Genomic DNA, 20,177 nt, shown 5'->3' with positions numbered 1-20,177 from the left:
AATGGTTCAGGATCTATGAATTGTCCTTGAATATTCTCCGGATTCTCAATTGTGAGGTCGGGTTCAAAAAATGGATTATCGGAAATTTGAATTAGAGTACTTGGTCGACTGGATGACGATTCTAAAGAAAAATCAACGGCGGTAATATTTGCTAGATGTCTTGATCGAGTTACAGGTGGTGAACGTACAAAAGGTGGTGAACGTCTTGCTCGGTGCATTCACTGAATATCCTATTAGTTTTTAAAAGGAAAGAAAAATTATATAAGTTATCCAATTAATAGACTTTTCTGATTTTGCCCACGTTTCGAATAGCCAAAAGATGCAGCAGAGGGGCAGGATTCGTTTAGTCTCAATATAATTGAGGACTGTTTGGCTCCAATAACCCGGTCCACGTACAAATCCAACTATTACTACGAACCAGAAAATTTTGATGTCTATCAATTTAACCACTTAAAATAAATTTTCGTAATTTTAAGAAATTTAGATAAGAAATAGAATAAAAATCTATGTCCTAAAACTAGAATGGCGAGAAATAAGAAAGAAAAAGAGCGCGTCGAAAAAGGTCGAAAAAGAAAAAAAATTGAAAAAGGCGTCGAAAAATAAAAGAGTGACTTATAAAACTTAAAAATACTTGACTAACCCAACCTTATTACTATCACTAACTTAAAATTATAATCGCAAATTGAGATTACTAATTGGAATGATTATTGATGAATAGGTAAAAGACGTCTAAAAATATTCAAGCTTACAAGTAAAACTGTATCCCAAATGGCAATATCTTAAAAAGGAACTAAAACTTAAAAAGGCGTTGCAAAATTCTAAAGCACCTATATCTTAGTCTAAAGAAAAAGCACTTAAGGGATTTTACGGCAAAGCCTAAAAATCTAGAAATAAAAATAACTATGGCAAAAACTATGTCTTAAAACTAAAACGAGCGAAAAATACAAAAGTTACGCTAAAACAATTAAAAAGGGACAAAATATAAAAATATACTAAAAGTTGTAAAAATTACAATTTTTATAAAAATATTATTTTTATATTATTTATTTTATAAAACTATTAATTTTAAAATTTAATTAAACTAATTAAACTAAATATATAAATTAAATTTAAAAACTAATAACTAATTAAATAATAAAACCTAATTAGGGTTTATTAAATAATAATAATACCCGTAATTAATGCAGTTTTAGGGTTGCAGTTAGCGTGTCAGACACTCTCATGCGATCGCATGAGTTTATGCCTTAGGGCTCATGCGATCGCATGAGCTGAGGTTTTGGGCCAGGTTACGGGCTGCTACAGTAGCAGGCCCGAGTGTTTTTATTATTATTATTTTTTATTATTTTGCTGTTTTGAGTTTTCTGTTTTATATATTTATGTAATATATTTATATAAATTAAATAAAACTTATATTTTTATAAAATAAAGATAAATAAACTTTTATAGAACTTAAATATTTAACAAACTCTTAAAAAATATTTATATTTTTGTTTTCTTTTTATATTTTCGAATATATTAAAACGTATTTTTACAAAAGCGTAAATTTTTTTTTTTATATTAGCGTTGCGCTTCCGGCTTTTAAGCAAGAAAGTCTCCCCGGCAGCGGCGCCAAAAATACTTGATGGTTAAAGCTAAGGGGTATAAAATACTACTAAATTTTACAAGGAAATACTATTAAATACGATACAATTTTACACAAGATATTTATTTATTTAAAGAATGGATATACTTAAACCTTGCTACAACACTTATAGGCAGTGTACCTAATCGTACAGTAGTGTAGTTTTTAGTAAGTTCAGTTCGTTCCACAGGGAAAATCTTTTTCACAAAGCTTAACGCTATATTAGCTTAAATTTATAAAAATACAAATATATATATAAATAATATTATTATTATAAAGGGGGGTTTTTACCGTTTAATGACCGGTTTGTCGATTTTAAAACTTTAGTCGCAGTTAAAACAAAATGTAAAATATTAAATAAATAAAAGACTTAATTTAAAGCGTAAAGTAAATAACGATAATGAAATTGCGATAAATAAAAGTGCGATAAAATAAACTTGCGATAATTAAAAAGTACGATAATTAAAATTGCAATTAAATATAATAACAATAAATAAAAGTGCGATAATTAGAAGTGCAATTAAATATAAAATAAAGGAAATTAAATATGAAATAAAAGAATTATGCTTATTTAAACTTTCCGTAATCATGATGTTTGACGTGTTGATTTTAGTTTTATGTCCATGGGTTAATTGTCCTTTGTCCTGGATTACTTAATATGTCCGTCTGGTTTTTGTCCATAACAGTCCATCAGTCATAAATATAAAGTGCGAGTGTCCTCGTCAAATTATCCTTATACCCGAAGTTTAAATATTCCAACTAATTGGGGACTTAAACTGTAACAAGATTTTAATACTTTGTTTAATAATTACACCAGGATGTCGACTGAGTGTAACCCAAGGTTTTAATACTTTGTTATCAATTATGCCAAGTGTCCTTGTACATAATTTCACCCCTGTTTTAATAATTCTAGTGGCTATTAATCCATTCCCGTGTCCGGTTAAATGAACGATTATTCGTACATATAAATACCCCGCCCATCGTGTCCGATCGAGTGTATATGGTTATTTATAGGGACGTCTAATTGTAAATCTTTATATTAACATTAACAAACTATCATTTAGTTAAACAAATATAAAGCCCATTAATTGCCCATAGTCTAATTTCCACAAGTGTCGTTATTTTGTCCAAACCCCAATTATGGTACAAAGCCCAATTACCCAATTTTAATATTTTTAGCCCAACATCATGATTACTTCGGATTAAATAAGCATAATAATAACTTAGCTACGAGACATTAAATTAAAAAGGTTGAACATAACTTACAATGATTAAAAATAGCGTAGCGTTACACGGACAGAATTTTGATTTACACCCTTGCAACATTCACTAACATACCCTTATTATTATAAATTAAAATTAAAATATAAATTATATATACATATACTACATTTGAGTGAAGAAGAAAAAGATGTGTTTTGTGTTACACCAAAGCTCGATTTTTATAGGCATGTGGGTTGGAACTGTGCACCATGCGATCGCATGGAGTTTCTTCCTCCAGGCCATGCGATCGCATGGCCAGCTGGGGAGACTCACATGCCTTTGTTTTTTCTGCCGACGGTTTTTAATAATATAATATATAATATATAAATAATTATAAGAATTATTTAAATATTATATTATATTTATGTGCATAGTTGACTTGTAATTTTTAGTCCGTTGCGTCAAGCGTTGAGAGTTGACTCTGGTCCCGGTTCCGGATTTTCGAACGTCCTTGCGTACAATTTTATATCTTGTACTTTGCGTTTTGAATCTTTTACTCTTGTAATTTTGAGACGTTTCTTATCAATAATTGGAACCTCATTGATTGTATTTTGTACTTTTGAGCTTTTTGGTCGTTTGCGTCTTCAATTCGCCGAATCTGTCTTTTGTCTTCACCTTTTATTATTTAAACAAATATCACTTGTAAATAGAACAGTTGCAACTAAAAGCTTGTCTTTCTTGAGGAATAATGCTATGAAATATATGTTCGTTTTTAGCATTATCAGCGACATCGAAAGGGTTCCGAGTTTACATGGGAATTCGAAGAGTTTGTCTTGGTCTATCTTCCGGCTTGTCATGCGGCTTGGATCGCGAGGACGCGCTCCGATTCAAGTGGGGGAGAGTTGTAACATCCCATTTTTCCTGTACGTATTGAAAGGTACATACTTAATCATTTGTACGTTTATAACTCGTTAGCTTATGTGTAAATGTATGAATATACGTATAGATATATATAAATGTATACTTGATAATGTGTGCATATGCAAGTCTATATGTGGGTTTAGTTAGCGTTAAGTCTTGTGAGACTATTGTTGAAGGCTAGGTGAAAATAGGAAGCGGGTTTGGAATGTACAAATTAAATTAAGTCGAAACTTGTTTATGATGGTCGAACTGTTCAGATGCAGTCTTATGCCGCACCACGACAAATGGGTCCGCGCCGCGGCATTGCAAGCAAACCAGGATCAGAAAGTGAGTTAAGGAGGGTTGATTTTCCCGTTGTATGTCGCGCCGCGACGAATTATGCCGCGCCGCGGCAGTCCTGCTGGACAGAATCTGGTTTTAGCTCAAATTAAATGACTTTAAGGGGCAAATTGGTAATTTGGCGTATAAATCTGATGGGAGCATTAAATCCCAGCCACTTATCCATTTCATTTAATTTCTTTTCTCTTTTCTTTCCAATTTCTCTCCCAAAACTTAAAACCCATTTGGATTAAAAGTGAGAATTGAGAGTGAAGGATTAAGGGTTGATCTTTGGAGCAAGAATTAAAGTTGTTCCTCTTGTCTCTAGCTATGCGTTGAAAGTCTCGGTAAGTTCTAACTCTAAGTTTTTAGTTTTAATTGGTTAATGGCTAGGGTTTTGGTTACTAGAGACTTGTTTGACCCATTTGAGGGTAAAATGGGCGAATTTGGGTTATGTGGTTGTAATGAAACCCTAATAGCCACAAGCTAGGGTTTGGTCTAATGAAAATAGGATTTGTTAGTGTTGATGGTGTTGTTAAGCATTAAACACTTGTTAAAATGTTGTTGAAATGGTAAATAGGTCATGTTTGACAAGTTTGGTAGTGTAAGAGTTAAAATGGGTCAAAAGAGTAATGTTGACCTAGTTTGGGTGAATTGGGTATGGATTACCCTAAGTTGGTGCTAGTTGAAGTTACTAGACTTTAATTCACTAGCTTTAGTGATTAAAGTCGAGTCTTGGCCATTAAAGGGGCGGTTGTGGTGTGTTTGAGTCATTTAATGCGAGTTGGGTCATTAAATGCTCAAGTAGGTGTAATGTGGTTAATTCCACTAGTTGTGTATTGAAATAGTACTTAATGTATTAGGTACTTTGCTTTGAAGCTCGAAAGTGCATAATCATCACCGAAGTGTTAAGGTGAGTGGAATAATTATATGCGTGCATATATGATGTATTTATTTGTGTAGTTGAGTTGTGAAGTGTCGACGTGTTAAGACACCACTCCTCACGTGGCGAGTGAAGTGTCGATGTGTTAAGACACCACTCGGGAGTGAAGTATCGATGTGTTAAGATGCCACTCCGAGAGATGTAACGAGTGAAGTGTCGATGTGCTAAGACACCACTCGGGGTGAAGTGTCAAAGTGTTAAGGCACCACCCGGGGTGAAGTATCAACGTGTTAAGATGCCACCTGTGGGGTTAGTGTACGAAGTGGTAAGTGCACTAATGGTTGTTATGAACTTCGACGGTCTTTAAACACCGTTCCCTCATTCGTTTGGTTAACCATGGTTGTGTGTGTGGATTGTAGCATATTATATTGTTTAAACTATATGCTATTGTTATGCTAGCTCGTATGGTGGAAGGTTTAGTGTTATACTTGTGATGGTATGATTACTTATAATGCTAGCATGTATGCGGTAAATGCGTAAGTGATTGCAAGTAAGTAGGTTGTATATGTAAACGTATAATTGTTGCACTCACTAAGCATTAGCTTACCCCTCTCGTTGTTTATCTTTTTAGATGCAGGCATGGACAAGGGCAAGGGGGTTGTTGGGCACTAGGTGTCCCTTGATGATGTTATGTTGGAGCTTTTGGAAGTTGGCCTAGCGTTTTGGGTAGTTTAGTCCCAAACTATGCTCGATGTGTTGTTTGGTTTAAAACTATCATTTTTGTATTGGTCAAACTTGTATCACATTCGTTAATGGCCTTTGTGCCTTTTGTAAACACTAAATTTGTTGTATGTTTTAACGAAATATGTGGAATGGTCTACATATTTAATTGGCGCGTAAATGTGTATTATTTAAAAAAAAAATTATCGTATGGAATACGGGTTGGGTTGTTTCATTATCGTGTCGGGAATATATAAAGATTAAAGTTTAAATTTGGTCAGAAATTTCTGGGTTGTCACAAATCACTCACAACGTGACCCAGAAATTGGACTTCCTTCAACCAAAATTCACACTTGGAGAATTTGGCATAAAGTTGCTCTTGTCTCAAGAGTTCGAGTACTAGACGAAAATGTTGCTCATGTTCTGCTTCGCTTTTGGAGTAGATGAGGATATCATCTATGAAGACGATGACGAACTTATCCCGGTATGGCTTGCAGACACGATTCATGAGATCCATGAACATGGCAGGTGCATTGGTTAAACCGAATGGCATCACGAGAAACTCATAATGACCATAACGAGTTCTGAATGCAGTCTTCATCACATCGCTTTCTTTCACCCTCAATTGGTGATAACCGGATCGCAAATTGATCTTAGAGTAAACGCTCGATCCTTGTAGTTGATAAAAAAGATTGTCAATTCGGGGAAGAGGATACCGATTCTTAATCGTCAATTTGTTGAGTTCACGATAGTCGATACACATGCGGAATGATCCATCCTTCTTCTTCACAAACAAAACAGGTGCGCCCCAAGGCGAGAAACTTGGTTGGATTAATCTACGGTCTAGCAGTTCTTGTAATTGGCTCTGCAACTCTTGCATTTCGGAAGGCGCGAGTTGATAAGGTGCGCGAGCTATGGGTGCAGCTCCTGGTACCAAGTCGATCTGAAACTCCATTGCTCTCGGTGGCGGTAATCCAGGTAATTCCTCTGGAAAGACGTCGGGAAATTCGTTCACAATTCGCATGTCATCCACGCTCTTCACCTCAGTTTCTAACGTTTTCACATGTGCTAAAACAGCAAGACGTCCTTTCTTCATGATTTTTGCGCTTTCATGCAACTAATGAGATTCAGTTTCGAGCTACATCTCTATTCGTAAATAATCAGTGGCTCACCATCTCCGTGTGATATACGAAGAGCTTTATCTCCACAGATAATGTCAGCCCTTATCTTTGTCAACCAGTCCATACCGACAATAACATCAAAGCTTCCCAACTTAATGGGTATCAAGTCAATCTCGAAATCTACCCTAGCTATGTTGATAATAGCTCCTCGGCTAATTTGGTCAACTTTTTCATGTTTCCCATTGGCTACCTCTACAAGCATACTCTCCTTTAAAGGAACTAACGACCAATTTATCTTATCGCAAAAGTATCTACATACATAACTCCTATCGGCACCGGTATCAAATAAGATAGAAGCAAGTAGATTATTGATAGTGAATATACCTGTGACCAAGTCGGGGTTCTCACGGGCATCCCTTGCATTTACATTGAATGCTCTTCCACGCGGTGGTCCGCCGTCCTTTCGTTTGTTGGGACACTCATTTCTGAAGTGGCCCGTCTGTCCGCATTCATAGCACTTTCTCGGTCCAGTAGGTTTCGGCTTCCCAGTCATGGTGGTGATCTTGCAGTCCTTGCCAATATGCCCGGTCCTTTTGCACTTTTCACAGACAACATTACAGTACCCGGTATGGTGCTTGTAGCACCTCTTGCATTGTGGCAGACTACCATTGTAGTTGGGGTTCGAGTTGGTGTTCGGATTGGGGTTATTTCCCTTGAAACCTTCATGTCGCTTGGCCAGGTGTTGATCATAGGCTCTCCCCTTATTGTTGTCCCATTTACGCTTCTCACTACTACCCGCTTCGGATTTTGCCTTCTCCGGTTCATCGCTGATAATTTGGTTCATTAAGGTGTGCGCCATGTGCATTGCTTTCGGGACGTTTGGTGGCTTAGACGAGGTGACATTTCCCTTGATGGACTTAGGAAGTCCCCACAAGTACCTTTACATGCGCTTAAACTCCGGAGTAACCATGGTAGGACACATCAGGGCTAATTCCAGATACCTACGGTTGTAACCATCGAGATCGTTTCCCACAACCTTCAACTGCATAAACTCAATCTCCATTTTCTGGATCTCTGTCCTAGGGCAATATTCCTCAATCATGGCCCCCTTAAACTCTTCCCACGGAGTGGCATATACCTCATCAATACCCTTTGCTTGAGCCAGAGTGTTCCACTAAGTTAGTGCACCGTCTGACAGCGTACATGAAGCATACTTGGTTTTTTTCGCCTCTGAGCAGTTACTAACTCGGAACACAGATTCTAATTTCTCAAACCACCTAGTGAGACCAACTGGCCCCTCAGTTCCACTAAAGTTGTGGGGCTTGCAGCTTTGAAACTCTTTGTATGTGCACCCATTACGAATGGGCTGGATAACCGGTGGCGGTGGAGCTTGGGGGTTCATTTTCGCTAAAGCTGCGGCAACTCGTTCATTGATCATTTCCTCGATTTGGGCTGCGGTGGGTGTTGATCTTCCGTTGGCCATTGATGTTCTAAACAAAAATTTCGACTCAAGTCAAAATCTAGTATTCAAATAGTAATAATACAGTATATGGTATTTGGCATGGAATCAACACAACACATGCTAATTAAGTAATACAAATAGATTCAGATACCATAAAGTCATCACACAGTAACGTAAATAGATCACTGTGCAAGAATTAAACAACACAAAGTTCCATTCATTAATAATAAGTTGCATACATCAGCATAGTTTCGCACAATACATAAGTAAAACATAAAACTACAAGTGAGATTACATAATGAAATCTACTACAAATGTCCTATGGTGATGGTGGGTGTAGGATGTCCATTACGTGGGACATCTGGTCCTCGAGCTCAGCTACCCGAGCACGGAGGATATCCACCTCCTTCGTCAGTTCCTCGACAGAGGGAGAGGCTGATGGAGCAGGCTGTGCTGATGGCGCAGGTGGTGCTGGTGGAGCTGGTGGTGCAGACGGTCCGGCACCAGAAGAAGATGCTGCATAACAGTAAGGCTTACGAATGAAGGGATCAGCCAGATACGGCACAAGTCGCTTACGGGCGGTAACTCTAGTCCTCAATCCATGTACGTTAACGGACGATCTCCCTCCGTTAACCCCAGGAATAACAGTACCGTCGAAACGATACCGCTTCTTCAGCGGGGTAGAGGGTGGATGCATGGGTGCTTCCTCAGGATCCTCATCGGAATCCTCGTCACTGGAGTCATCATAGGATGAGTCGTCGGATGATGAGTTGTCGGAATCATCTGGGGGTGGCTGCATGGGTGGCTCTCCTCGGGCGGCCATCATCAGTCGGTATCTGAAAGACGGGATCGGCACTAAACGTCCATCAGGAAGGCGTCGGCACCAATGGTTATGCTCATTACGGACCAGACCTTCCCCAAGTTCTGCGGGAATCACAACACCACCGGAATGGTGCTGTGGCTCTGAGGGTCCTGGGGCAAGTGGAGCTGGAATCTCCTATAGGTCCTCGGCTCCGTCTGAGGTAATCACTGGGTCGGGTGCATGGCTACTAGCTCCGGAGGACGAAGCGCCTGAGTCACTGGAGGGTGTAGATGACGGGATCGAGTCAGCAACAACGGTAGGTGAGGTGGCCGATGAGTCCGAGTTGCTCTCCAAGTGAATGATAGTGGGTGGGGCATCCGATATCGGAACAAGGAAAAATAACTTTTTCCATGTCAGTAAGTCATAAAGCAAGCACGTATTAGGCAGAGTAACTATGATAGTCTAGATCATGTATAGCAGTAAGTAGCATGGCAATAATAACAAATCGTACAGAAGTATCATGCAATCGAAGCATATAGTAGCATGCAATAGAGTAAACATGTAGCAGCATGCAGTAAGTTCCACAGAAACAAGTAAACTAGAAAGTTGTAGATTAGTCCTATTAGTGAATCCTACTCGGGTCGGTCCAGACTCACTAATGCAACCTAATTTCCTACAACCAATGCTCTGATACCAAATGTGATGCCCCGTATGTAACCATTGTGTATGATTCATCAACAACAGGATCATTACAAGGTCAAACACTATATGCTATTTCAAAATAAGTTTGCATTCTTGATAAAGGTGACGTTTTAACCAACGTCAAATGTTTAACAACAAAAGTGTGCTTCAATGAACAGAAGCAATTAGTAATAGTACGTGACCCAATGGTCGTTACAAATCATTGTTTCAAAAGTAATAAAGTTTGAATGCAAATAGACGTTTGACATCTCTAATAGGCGCAGCGGGTGTCTACAAAGCATGACTAGTACAGCGGAATCAAGCAAACCTTAAGCACTAGAGAAAAACATGCTTAAAAACGTCAACACAAAGGTTGGTGAGCTATAGTTTAAGTATAATAGTAATGTAAGGTAGGCCACGAGATTTCAGTGCTTCAACAGCGTTTCAAAATAGTATGAAAAGTATATGTATAACCGTGGGCACTTGGTAACTAACTTAACGTTTATAACCCCCTGATAGTACACTTGGCGAGTACGTATGTTTATGAAGTATTAAACACCCGTTAAATGCTAGCGCTACTAGCCCGAGTGGGGATGTCAAACCCTATGGATCCATATCTAAGATTCGCGTTCACCAGTTCAAAGACCAATGACTAAACGTTACCGAGCTACGGGGAAAGTTTATGCCGTTGTATAACCCACACATATATAAAGTTTAAGTACTCGTGCCTAGTATGTAAAATGTAAAATGCGCATGTATTCTCAGTTCCCAAAATAGTTAAAGTAAAAAGGGATGCTATAACTCACAGTGGAAAGTAGTAAAAGTCGATACGCGGAAAGGTAAGCAAAGTGGTTGGTCCGAAAAGTCCTCAACCTAAGTCAAAAGTTACTAAGTCAGTAAATCGTTCCCAAAGGTTTAAATGTATGTAAATTAGGTCTAAGTACCATCATCATTCATCATTAAACAAAAAGTGTAAAGTAGTTTCATTCAAGAGTAGAGTTTGAAATAAAGGCTGAATTCGTTCAATCTCCACGACCTCTATACAAACTGAAATGGGGTGAGACCAGTGGCCATGGCTCCGTATATGAGTCCCCTAGAGGCTGAATAATTTCCAGAACCAAACTCGTCTTCGTTTGACTGTGGCGACGGTTTAAGTTCGAGTAGGTCAGAAATTTCAGCACAACGTTAATAGGGTGTAATGACTTTCGGGAGGCCATAGATCCTAAACCGTAACCCGGATTAAGACGAGGTCTAAACGGAAAATCATATACTCGAACCAAACTAACTGAAAATAAACTTTACAGTAGCCCAGGTAGTCTGATCAGTTCCAGAAATAGTAGCTAAAGGTGTTCCAGTGGGTTCTTGGTGCTTGATGCTCATCACGGTTCTCATCCTTGATGTGTATAGCTTCAAGTGTACAACTCGTTGATGGGTTTGCATCATCTTAACCAAGTTTTGACCATCATAACACTAGTGTAAGTCTAAGATAAGTTGCACAACTCACTTAAGAGTTGTATGAAGGTTGATGAACCAAAGTTACATCAAGATCTTAGATCCGACACATACATGAGTTCTACTAGTAATATTAAGCTACAACTTGAAAGTAAACTAAATAATCAAGATCATAAGTTGTAGAACATAGTTCTTAGTTAGATCTTAAAGATCCTAGACTAGAAAGTCTTGATCTAGTGTTCTTAAGTTAGATCCTAAGTTACAAAACTTGGATCTACACTTTAATGAAACTATAAGTTATGAAACTTAGATTTTCAACTTGAAAAATGTATGTAAGCTTGTAAGCTCTTGTTTACAACAAAATTAGAAGACCATAAGTTATATAAACTTAGATCCAACATAAGTATATGAAGTTATAACTAGAAAGTTATACTTCCATGTTCTTTGAACTTACAAAGTTAACTTTGGTTCCAGAAAAATGAGATCAAGATTAACTAGTAATACTTGACCAAAATAACAACATCACAAACTTTAAAGTACTTACAAAAGAAGGAAAATAAACTAAAATACAAGTATTATGTTCATGTTTTGTTTCATACTTAGGAAGATTCAAATCAAAGTTTGAATCTTAGGATTTAAGTCTACAAACATGAACACAAGTATGAATATGAAACTTATGAACTTTAAATCTTGAAAACATTTAAGTGTAGAATCATAAACTAGAAAGTTTAGATTCCTTGTTCTTGACTTCATCAAATAAAGATGGAAGTAACAAGATTTCATGAAGATACAAGTTAGAAAACTTGATCTTTAACAACAACAAATAACAAGTAAGTAATCACAAACAAAGACCAAGTAATCTATGAATGATGGTGGCGGTTTTTAAAGGAAGAAAAAGAGAGAAAGTGAAGCTTTGTTACTTACAAGTCTTGAGAGAGAAAAAAAAAGAGTAAAAGAATGCAAGTAAGAGTGTGTGTGAAATGTGAAGTAATACACTAGTAATAAGTAACAAAAAAAATTTGAATCCTCCCTCCTCCCCATTGAAAATCACGGCCAAGGGTGCCAAATGGGGTAAGGTCAAACTCCAACATTCTAACATGGGGAGATGGTGAATGCTTGGAATGGTAATAAAGCTAAAGGGTATGGGAAAATGGTGTAAATGTGTAAGTAACTAGATTCCTCATGATTAATTAATCCTTGATCTTACTCTTAATAATTCATTAGCTTAATGTTGGGCTAACTAGTCCATTAAGAAAGTAGGGTGGGCTTCCAAGTCCATATCAAATAATAAAAGCTCAAGTTCAAGTATGTAACAATTAATCCAATAAAGCCCAAGTAATTAACTAGTAACCTTAGTTAATTAAAAATGATTAATAAAAATTAATCATGAATGTAAATAATATCCGAAATATTATTCGTGACACGTACGTGTGTCACAAAGACAAGTTGGGACATGCAAAGTCATGTACGGTAACAAGTAAATGTAATAAAATACATTCATTAAACACAAGCATTAGTAATAAATATTATTAATTAAACGTTGGAAAATCCAGGGTCGTTACAAAAGTTGTTCAATTAGTCCTATGGCTAATTACGACTCGATTATATAGCATGTGAGTCAAATTATCAAGTTTCAAGCAAGATATAAGTATAAAAGCATGTTAGAAACGATTGCATAAACATTTGGTTAAGTTTGACTAAAAGTCAAACTTGGACAAAGTCAAAGTCAACGAAAAAGTCAACACGTTCGGGTCGGGTCTTGAACAATTTTTCTAAGTTTCCTAATCATATATGAGCATGTTAGAACAAGTTACATGTTAATCGGAGGTGCGTAGCATAGTTGGAATTAAACGAAAAACGACTACTTTGGGCAGTCTGCCTCAGATGCGCCGCATCACTAAGCGATGCGCCGCATCAGCCACAGATGCGCCGCATCCATTAGTGATGCGCCACATCAGTACCTGATTCAGTGAAACTGCTTAAAAACTTGACAAGTCTCTAACCAAACTTCTTTTTAACACAACTAACGAACCATAAACACTTAAAACGCATACCATACATCGTTGGAAAGGTAATTTAATGAGGAATACAACTAAGCACATTCCAACAATCAAATATAACATTTACAATAATCGAATTCTCGCCAAGTGATCATTAAAGGTTCATTATCAAGGTTTCAAGTTCACAAAATGCATAAGATGATTCGGGAACTTAATGCACACAAATAATATGCCGTTTCGTAGGTAATTACACATACAATACAACTAAACACTTACTAACAACATTTCATAGCATTCAATGCATCAAAAGTTCATTTTGAAGTCTATCAAACCCTAACCAAAATCACAAAGTCAATAAGCATGTTAGTGAAGTTTTCTTAATCAACCTACACACCAAATTGAAGCTAATGATGCTAGTAACACATTTAATACATGAACTTTAACATAACAACAATATTTAATCATCCACAACTCAAGATCAAACACACCCATTTCAAGTTTAAGCTAGTTACATCAAAATGAAAAGAACAAGCATATAAATCATATATTTATGTTAGACTTGAGCCATAGACACTAATTAACACACTTTTAAGTTAGAAACATCAAGAACAAGGAATCTAGTGTTTTAGAAAAGTTACCCAAATGAGATAAAATTGGTATCAAGTTGTAGAGGTTGAAGAGAGGATTACAAATATGTAATTTGTTTTGATGTTAGCCTCCTAGATCGAATTTAGATGATGATTGAATGATTTTGAGAGTTGAGAGAAAAATGGAAGTAGTAAGGATAAAAGAGGTGAGTGAATGAGTGGAGGTGGTGAGTGTTAACTAGTTCCACTAGTTACATCTCGGACCAAATGGCAAAGTTAGTCCCTCAAGCGGGTGCGTGAATTAACCGAACGAATTATTTTAAAAACGCTAGGGTAAATGAGAGATGTTAAAATCCAATAACGAAAATATTAAGAACGTTAGCTAATGGAGGATACGAATCTAGATACGAACGATATTTTCAAAATAAAAAGACGGGCGTTAAAATAATTTAACGGAAAAATGCGTGATGTTACATTACCCACACCTTAAAAGAAATTTCATCCAGAAATTTAGTCAGAAGTAGTAGTCGATGTCTCTTTCTCGAGACCTTGTGTTATCAATTCTACGAATGAGTGAAGGTACTTCCTTTTCATTTGGTCCTCTTTTGGCATTCCAATGAATTTAGACAGTCGGGGTTTTACGTTATCTTAGGGTTTGGTTTTATGATCCATAATTTCAACCGGTTCTCCTATGAAATGGAGTTTGTCATCAATAGTAAGCTTATCTAGAAGAATAACACGTTCCTATTGCGCAGGACACGTCTCTAAGTTTGTTACAAGGAATGTAGGAGGAACGGAAACTTAATCGAGTTGGATGATCCAAACGGTATGTAGCGGGTCCAATACGCCCCAAGATTTTAAAAGGATCAATATCGCGGGTTTAACTTTCCCCGTTCCCGAAACGAATTACATCTTTCTAAGGTGCAACTTTTCAATATTACGCGGTCACTCACTTGGAGTTCGAGAGGTTTACGTCTAACATCGGCATAGCCCTTTTGGCGACTACGGGCCATCTTGAGCCCTTCTCGGACTTGAACGATCTTTAAGGTTATTTCTTGAATGAGTTCGGATCCGGTGATTTGCTTGTCACCTACTTCGGCCCAACGAATAGGAGAACGAGATTTGCGGTCATATAAAGTTTCGAAAAGGTGTGGCGCTAATACTCGAATGATGGCTACCGTTATAAGAGGAATCAACTAAAAGCGACAATACAAGTTTGTACCATGTCTTTCCAAGATTTGAATCGTATATTTGCTTGGTCCGTCGAGTTGTGGATGATACGCGGTACTCATGTCTAAACATGTTCCCAAGGCTTCTTGCAAATCTAGAAGTGAAACGAGTATTGTGATCCGAGATAATTGACAATGGTACACCGTGTTGGAATAGAATCCTTTAAGATCTATTTGAACAAGTTAGTTAGGGCTCGAAAACATTTTTTGGAACAAGTTTCTTATCGGCTACTGAAAACATTCATCAGGGCTATTCACCCTCGTGGCGAATACTAGTAATACGTGAAGAGTCTCTCTCTCCATTGAGAATTTAGATAAAAGGTTTCTTTATACGGAAGTACGAGTGAAAAAGATAGGAGCAAAATGAGAATTTAGAATAGAATAAGTTTACATCTTGATGTAGCCATATCGCGCATCTTGTGGCCAAATGTTGAGACTTGGTGGGAACGAGATAGTACACGTAGTTTTATAGTTCGAAGTTGAGTAGTAGTTGGCCGTATATCAGAAGCATAAGGATGATAAGTCAAATAAGAAAGAGGTATCCTTGGATTGTGTGTTATCTTAGGTTTCAGTAATATCAGAAGGTAACAGTGAAATAACAGAGTTATGTAACACGGTACGTGGTGATGAGAAGGTTGATCGGGTCCATAATTAAGTATTTAAATTCTTCGTGCAAAATAGCGAATTTCAGTTTCCTTGATTTCGAGTCGAGAGAGTATGCCTTTCAGGCGTTTACGTAGAAATATTTCCGTATTTGAGTTCCATTTTGTGATACACGAATTTGTCTAGTAAGGTGGGTGTGAATAATCACGTTCGAGGTTCAGACATGGAGAGATTAAGGGACGAGCGATGCGGGAAGAGTCGGAAATGAATCTTCGGTAATAACCTGCGATATCCAAGATTTTACAAATACAAGTCGGAGTCGTGAGGGTTTCCCGATTACGTGTGACTTAAATCCTTACGAGATCTACTTTAATACCTTGACCACTAACAACATGGTTTAGAAAATGGACTTCGTTTAACCGAAATTCACACTTGGAGAGTTTGGCATAGAGTTGTTCTTTTCTCAAGAGTTCGAGCGTAAGACAAAGATGTTGTTTGTTTTTCTTCTTCACTTGAATTGAATAGGTTAGGACATCACCTATGGATATGATGACGGATTTGTCTAGATAAGTTTACATACGCGAGATTCATAAGGCCCATGAATACGGAAGGAGCCTTAGTTAAACTGAGTGACACTAAAAGAAATTCATAACGATCGTAACGAGTTCGGAAAGTGGTTTTGGAGACATCTTCTCCCTTAACCCTCAATTATTGATAACTGGAATGGAGGTCGATTTTGGAATACACACGGAATCTTTGTAATTGATCATGAGGCATTGGTACGGGGAAAAGGATATCGGTTCTTAACCAGAAATTATTTAGTTCACGATAATCTATTCACATTTGTAGGGAAACATTTTCTTTTTAACGAATAGGTTTTGAGCTCCCTAGTTCTATAGGTATCACGCCAAAATTCAAATTATCTACCCAATAAGTTTAACGTACACCCTCCGATTGAATTTGTCGACACGCAATAGTTTTCCGTTGGTCACTTGAATGGCATAAGTAGTATTTAAGGAAAATGGTGGAGTGCAAGGAGTAGGAGTCAAAGCCTTGGATACAAAACATTCATCGGTACCCGAATCGAATAAACAAGAAATATAAGAGTTGTTGAGAAGAAACGTACCCGTGACTAGTTCATTGTCATCTCGGGCATCCTTGGCGTTAGTGTTGAAAGAAAGCTCAACGGCGTGCGTTGGTTTTAGCTTTATTCTTTGGGCATGCATTTCTAAAATAACCCGGTTGGCCACATTTATAACAAACACCCGTTTTCGGTACATTGGGCCCCTTTTTAGCGACAGGGGCGGCACTTCTACAATCGTTGGCCATATGACCACTTCCTTAGCACCGGTGGCAAATTAGCTTCGCACATTTACCAAAATGATGCTTGTCGCATTTGTTGCAAAAAGGGAGGTATCCGGCATAAGCTTTCTTGCCGTCGGAGTTGAAGGGCTTCTTGGCGAAGTTATTGTTGTAGTTGCTTGATGGGGAGGCTTCCCATTTTCTTTTGTTACCACCCAATTTATCCTCGGCCGTTGGTGCCGGTGCTTCAATTTCATCCACCGTTTCTATAAATTGATGGGCCATTATTAAAGCCTTTTGTAGGTTAGCGGGTTTGGATGACATTACCCCGTGTTGAATGCTCGTCGGGAGGCCCTCCATGTAAAGTTCAACTCTTAGGGACTCGGGAGTCATGAGGTTTGGACACATTAAGGCTAGTTCGGCAAATCGTTGATTATAAGCTTCAAGATCATTCCTGACCGTTTTTAAATTTCTTTACCCCTGTTCGAGCCTTCGAGTCTCTTCGCGCGGGAAGTATTCGGTGATCATTCTTTCTCTTAATTCGGTCCAAGAGAGTGTGTGGGCTTCATCGGTACCCACCGATTGTACATGCGTGTTCCACCATGAGAGGGCAATACCGGTGAAAGTGAGGGTGGAAAACTTGACCTTATCTTGGTCCCGACAACTGCTTATCCTAAAAACGGTTTCCATTTGTTCAAACTATCGGGTGAGAGCAACCGTTCCCCCGGTTCCATCGAAAGTGGGAGGTTTGCACCCCATGAGGTTCTTGTAGGAGCACCCCTCATTTGAATTACCGGCTCCATGATTGTTGTTGTTGTTGGAGGAGTGATCGGCCATGGCCACATCCATGGCGGTGGCTATCATTCGTTGAAGAGCTTGTTCGAGAGTTTCGGGAGGAGTATTGGGTTGACCTCGGTAAGCCATTGTTCCTTCATGACACAAGAATATCGTTGATTAGCATTCTGAACAATGCTAATCGTGATATGGAAATAAAGATAAAGAGATAATTTTTACTTGACTCGTCTTAAATTCTTTACGTCATAATGTCGGAACGTCCATATGAGTCACCGTAATATAATCCCGACAATTATATTACCCAAATTCATATGTGCATTCGACATTATTTCATAAAGTCAAGGTGACGGGTCAATCAAATTAGAAAACGTGAGATTAAGATGGACTAAGAGTTAGATATGAATAGAAGAGTTTGAGTATAAATTCACAAGTAGTCAAGTAATTCCTACTTCAAGTCTATATGCCGGTTGTAGTCTAGACTCACTAATGTACCCTATGACTCGGGGTTGACACCAATGAACTCTAAATCCCTACAACCAACGCTCTGATACCATCTGTAGCGACCCGAAAAAATCGTCATTGATGGTGCCGTCTACTTAGGTCCCGTTACGTGATCATAAGTCTTTAAAACAACGTTTGATCGAAAATATGTCGCATTCATTTCATATGTATAGATGTTTCAAGTTTACAAAAGTAGTTCAACAACTAGTTACGTTACAATGTTTTAAGTACAAATGAAACCTATGCGACACGATTTAAAGTAAAGTCAAAAGACGCTCCATGTATGCATGTATACTCCACATCCAAGCAAGTATCAAAATAGAGTGCGGAAGCATCTAATCACTTAGCGTTCAAGGACCTGAGAAAAACATATAGAAAACTGTCAACGAAAACGTTAGTGAAATCATATGTGTTGTAATAAACGTTGTTTTTGAACCACAAGATTTAATATAGTTGATTTTCTAAATCATTTGCATTCTAAAAGTACGTTCGCGAGCACCCAATTATCAAGACTTTACTGTTTGGTACCCTGTTACGTAGTGTTAGAACATACACTAAAATTGAAAATATATTTCATCCCTGACGGTAGCGAACCGTCTGAATGAGGGCACGTCTAGCCCGCATGGATCCACACAACATAAATTCACGCTCACACTTACACCCTGCAAGTGTAACTAATGATAATTGAATTGAGGATTTTTGTTCAAAATCGATGTGGAATGTTTGTTTTCGTACTTGTGTTCAAAGCATAAAAGTAAGTAGTACAAGATGTAACAAAGTATAAGTTTCTCAGCCCACGATTTAAAAGTATAAAAGTTATTGAAAAGGTGGGACTATGATCTCACCTCGAGTGCAAGAGTATAATAGTACTTCACAAGTAAACGTATGCAAGAACGAATACTAGTCTTGACCTAAACAAGTAGGTTGTATCAATAACGGTAACACAATTGGTCAAAGTTGTTCAATTAGTCCTATGGCTCATTACGACTCGATTATATAGCATGTGAGTCAAATTGTCAAGTTTCATGCAAGATATAAGTATAAAATCATGTTAAAAACGATTGCGTAAACATTTGGTTAAGTTTGACTAAAAGTCAAATTTGGTCAAGGTCAAAGTCAAAGTCAACGAAAAAGTCAACACGTTCGGGTCGGGTCTCAAACAATTTTTCTAAGTTTCCTAATCATATATGAGCATGTTGGAACAAGTTACATGTTAATCGGAGGTACGTAGCATAGTTTGAATTAAACGAAAAACGACCACTTTGGGCAGTCTGCCTCAGATGCGCCGCATCACTAAGTGATGCGCCGCATCAGCCACAGATGTGCCGCATCAGTACCTGATTCAGTGAAACTGCTTAAAAACTTGACAAGTCTCAAACCAAACTTCTTTTTAAAACAACTAACGAACCGTAAACACTTAAAATGCATACCATACATCGTTGGAAAGGTAATTTTATGAGGAATACAACTAAGCACATTCCAACAATCAAATCTAACATTTACAATAGCCAAATTTTCGCTAAGTGATCATTAAAGGTTCATTATCAAGGTTTCAAGTTCACAAAATACATAAGATGATTCGGGAACTTAATACACACATATAATATGCCGTTTCGTTAGTAATTACGCATACAATACAACTAAACACTTACTAACAACATTTCATAGCATTCAATGCATCAAAAGTTCATTTTGAAGTCTATCAAACCCTAACCAAAATCACAAAATCAATAATCATGTTAGTGAAGTTTTCTTAATCAACCTACACATCAAATTGAAGCTAATGATGCTAGTAACACATTTAATACATGAACTTTAACATAATTACAACATTTAATCATCCAAAACTCAAGATTAAACACACCATTTCAAGTTTAAGCTAGTTACATCAAAATGACAAGAACAAGCATATAAATCATATATTCATGTTAGACTTGAGCTATAGACACTAATTAACACAATTTTAAGTTAGAAAC

This window comes from Rutidosis leptorrhynchoides, chromosome 11 (assembly GCF_046630445.1).
Source record: "Rutidosis leptorrhynchoides isolate AG116_Rl617_1_P2 chromosome 11, CSIRO_AGI_Rlap_v1, whole genome shotgun sequence".
Lineage (NCBI taxonomy): Eukaryota > Viridiplantae > Streptophyta > Magnoliopsida > Asterales > Asteraceae > Rutidosis > Rutidosis leptorrhynchoides.
This window is presented reverse-complemented; position numbering follows the sequence as displayed.